The sequence below is a fragment of the Mchenga conophoros genome, linkage group LG19 (assembly GCF_057382185.1).
Source record: "Mchenga conophoros isolate Kocher_MC1m ecotype Shallow Benthic linkage group LG19, M_conophoros_male_GT1.1, whole genome shotgun sequence".
NCBI classification, from domain to species: Eukaryota; Metazoa; Chordata; class Actinopteri; order Cichliformes; family Cichlidae; genus Mchenga; species Mchenga conophoros.
Genome location: NC_140544.1, coordinates 26,753,699 through 26,758,206, shown reverse-complemented (window position 1 = coordinate 26,758,206; position 4,508 = coordinate 26,753,699). Strand labels below are relative to the sequence as shown.

At 36.1% G+C, this 4,508-nt stretch overlaps 1 pseudogene across 1 annotated transcript; it reads right to left on the bottom strand.

The window, feature by feature from the left end:
- Positions 1-502: 502 nt before the first annotated feature.
- LOC146552435 (uncharacterized) lies at positions 503-4,159 on the bottom strand (annotated as a pseudogene). Its single transcript, XR_014889899.1, has 10 exons — positions 4,093-4,159; positions 3,557-3,697; positions 3,284-3,422; positions 3,023-3,164; positions 2,836-2,929; positions 2,586-2,685; positions 2,243-2,468; positions 1,965-2,151; positions 1,674-1,801; positions 503-1,585 (listed from the first exon to the last, which is right to left on the bottom strand). The product of XR_014889899.1 is annotated as an uncharacterized LOC146552435 (transcript).
- Between the last annotated feature and the right edge of the window lie 349 nt (positions 4,160-4,508).

The following is a 4,508-nucleotide window of genomic DNA, read 5'->3' as shown; positions in this document are numbered from 1 at the left end:
GAATTGGTGTTAAATCAACTCTTTCTATAGTGTTAAAATTTTAGAGTAAATTTAACTCTAAACAGAGTAAAAATTTAACAGAGTAACACCGCATAGTGTTAAATCAACTTAACACTACTAGTAGTGTCATATTATTTACTCTATTCTAGTGATAAATTAACTCTATTTGAGTAAAATCCCACTGATTTTTAACACTGAATTGTGTTATTTGAAATTAACACTGGGGGTTCAAAGAACTCTGATGGGAGTTGATGTTACTCTATACTGTGTTATTCATACACTAATCTCTAGTGAAAAATTAGCTCCCATAGAGTAAAATTTGTAATTAATTTTACACCAAATAATGTTACTAAAACTCTTCCTGTAGTGTTACCTTTACACACAATTCACTGTTTTGCAGCATGAAAACCTGGTTTTTAATAATGCTTTTACATATAAAACAAGTGAGCAAAAACCACAACTAGATAATACATTTAACAGCTTTATTTTTATGTCAGGCTCAAAATATAAAAACATCTCATGTAGTGTATAGAACACTTTAAAACAATGAATTAGTTCAGCATAAAACGGCAATATGGAACGACATACAGGGAGGAATCTGAAATGCCATACTTGATTTGAAGAAGCAACACAGCTCATTTATGTTCAACATCTTCAGCACCATATTGGGATGCAGTCTGACCCTAAATGCATGATAATGGTCATCAAAACACAGGGTTTCCATCAGTTTTCCACAGAGCAATACAATGCCATCTTTCACAACAGTACTTTTGATCTTACAAAAAACCGGAATCTCAGACACTACATCTGTACAGATGATAAAGTCAGGGCGGTACTCTATACCGTGTTGTTATCCACTTAGCTGAAAACAAACTGGTAGACAACACAGCTCCAAGCAATTTCTGGACCTTCTTCCAGCTCTCCAAGTGTCACCATCTTTCCTGGTCCTAAAGCTAATCTTTCCAGGCTAAAGGACTCCCAATGCTTTATTTTATTACTATTATATTTATTTTTACTTGTGGTGTACTGTAAAGGTACACTCTGTAAGGCTGCATCTTTAGCCTGAGTATGAATCTCAAAAAACACTTCCTCCATTGAGGAGACAAAACTATTCAAAGTAGATTGGCTCACAGTAGCTGTGCAACAGCAGAGGCACACATATCCAAAGTGCTCTTATTTGACCTTTTCAGATGTTGTGGGTGTTTCTTCTACATTAGTTGACATCACGTCCCCTATAGTGCTAATTTCTTTAACTGCCACATCATGCTGTAGATTAACATCAGTGTCAGCCTGTTGGTCAAAATAGTTAAGGTGTTTGGTATTTAAATATTTTCTAAAACCTGTGGTTTGGATGAACGTGTACATGTTGTGAAGCATAGTGTTGTAAGATGTGCCAAACACAAAATGTGCTTTAAACAGTTCATCAAAAGCACCAAGTGAAGAGGTAGACTTGCATGGTATGGCATTCTTGTCAAGAATAATGAAGAACCGGTGGATGTCATTCTTTTTCACCCCCAACAGCCAGGAGGTAGGGTTGAGTGCTGGTAGTGATGGCATCAAGGTGCTTTTGGATATTTGTTCCAGTCTGAAAAGACAAATACAGACAGGCAATAAGAATCAAATGTTTCTTAAATTGGTAATTCATAACATAAAAATAGAAAAGAAACACAAACCTTCTTGAAGACCACAAGACGCCTTTCTGCTTGAGAAGCTGACACCTTTCCTGGTCTCTTCCGACCCTGACCAGATGGTGGAATCAGATGTAATAGCAATAGAATTGCTGAGAGGTCACTGTCCCAGCCTGCAAAAATTATTTGTTTTTAATAAAGTTGAATCATCATCAACAATATATTTCAATGCATTGATAAAATGTTTGAGTAGACCCAAAAGACAAAAAGGATAACTGTTCTGTGACAAACATTATATATGCTTTGAATGTGCTAATCAAAGAAACAACAGCTCACCAATGTCAGCATTAACCTCAGTGGCATCCTCAGGAGAGTCAGCTGCCAGCAAGAGTTCTTCCAGGTCACTGGTAGAAGGAAGGTTTCTGCCTTGTTGGATAATCCTTCTTTTGAATGTTGTTGGCCACCTCTCCAGCAACCTGCCTGATACATCCTCACCAAACATCAGTACAAAATCCTGTTCGATCTGTAACAGGGATAGAGAATAGAGAATTATATCTGCTTTCTATAAAATATTAAAGTGTGTTTACATTGTCAAAGTAATGACAAATATTCACCAAGCCTTTGATATCTTTGAAACGTGGAAAAACAGACAGTATGTTGCTTGACAGCAGGAGGTCAAGGACCATGTTGTGACTGTGTCTTCATCAGCTGAATTGTTCATCAGAGAGATTGCTTCCTTGCACTCATCCTCACTCAGTAACTTCTCTGTAACAAACTGCAACTCTCGTCTGACAGTTGGTCCACCACACTGGTCTTCACTCGATGATCCATCTCCTGGTGCTAGACAATATGAAATACAGCTTTATCAAAACTAATAACAACATTTAATAACCATTATTAATAAAGAACCACAATGTGGAACAGTATTATGCATTTCCACTGAATTATAAATGTTACCTCTAGATGATAATCGCCTCCCTTTAGCAGTGCATCTCTGTATGGCTTTAATCCTCCAGGCCAAGTACCCAGTGCCACCCTCGCCATCATAATAATGTTCCTTGGAGAGTGACATGTACAGACACTGATAAATGAATAAACAAAATAAGTTATGTAACAATGAAGAGTTGATAAGGACATACATTTTAGCAGGATTTAAAATGTTTAAACGTGATTTTGGTTGTATCAGTTATTACTATGAGCTACTTACATAGCCATTTTTGGAGTACGGGCCACTGAGGTAAGAGAAAAAGGTTACAATTCCTCTGGCATACATTTCTTTTACCTGCCGTGGTGGTGATGTACTGCAAGATCAAAAGGAAAAGAACTAGTCAGCTTCCCTGGAATTCATAGAGATTTAAAATAATAGTAAAATCACAGGGCCAGAAATAAATTACCCATTTTTTTCTGTCAAGTCAGCTACCAGTATGTTGACCAGTATGTTTTTCTTCTGGTTTCAGACACCAGAGACTTGGTCCGATTGTATTCATTTATTATACATTCTCCACCAGGTTTGTTGGTGAGAATCGATTCCACCAACTGGAAAACACAATAAAAAAAACATTCTACATGTTGATATAACCACTGCAGTTCAGAACACTTAAACTACAAACAAAAATGACACTGTTAGAAGAATGTGGAAATCTGCTAACTCTTACTTGCTTAGCTTCTGCATCCAGCTTCTGACGTTTCTAAAAGGGCTGTCTGAAAGGATGACCGTACCCTGTGAATCTGATGAATGTGGCAATGATAACTGGGACAGCTCAGGAGACACTTCTGCAGCAGCTGTTTCCAGACCTCAAAAACAGGAGCAAAACAAATGAGTTTACATGGTCCCTCCATAGACACATTTTATAAACTCTTTTTAATAAGCAATGTAATAATGATACTAAAAAATGACATCCAGTGAAACACACATCACTCAAACAAACCTTTTTCATATTTGATGGTTAGTACCCCAGTTGAGGGATCTGTTACTATATCCTCAAATATATCATCATCCAATTCAGTCCCTGAACTATCAAAAACTTTCACTCCTTTTGTTACGGCTGGCACACCAAACTTTGCAAATGCTGGAAACAAGCACACAAGTTTGAATAAACAAAAAGATTACATGACATCTAATGTTTTGTAGCCTAAAATGAAGATCATTTCAAGATACTTTTTCAAAAGTGACTCAAATAAAAAAAAAACTAAATTACTAAGTGCCACTAACATGCTTGATAAGTGGTAGATTAGGAGTGACACTCACATTATACAGTTTTTCCACTAAATATACATTCGTAGCTAAGATGATTCCAAAACGTAGATCATTTTCAATTAATCATAAAATGCAGTTTGAAGAGACTAAATAACAAAAAGAACTTAAAGCACATTGAACACCTTTTTTTTATACAATGTTGGTTTCTTACCGGCAATCAAAATTCCTTAAGGCTTGGCTCAGATACTCTAGCAAATTTCTGCACACCTCCCAGTTTTGCTTTAAGCAGCATGCTTCCTGTAGACAGTAATTTCTTATAGTCAGTGCTCTTCATTGAACTACTGAAAACAGAAAATGTTAATATTAAACCAGTCCCATAAATACCAGTAAAACAGCCTTGCATTGTTATTTCTTACACTGTATGTTACTTTTTTTTCAGTGTAACAAGGTGTTTCAGCCCCTTGGCTGTAGTTTTTAAGCCTTTACTAAATGAGTATTTCACCTACATGAAATATATTTCTCAATACAAAACTAAAATAATTACTAGTACTTTTACCGTTTGTCTGATCTAACTTAGCACTAGGGAGTCAGTATTTTGTTCATCTTTAGTTTAACATACTGAACAGTCTGCTAACCAAAATGGAAAAAGGTAACTTGTGTCAATACCATCATTAGTTAACATC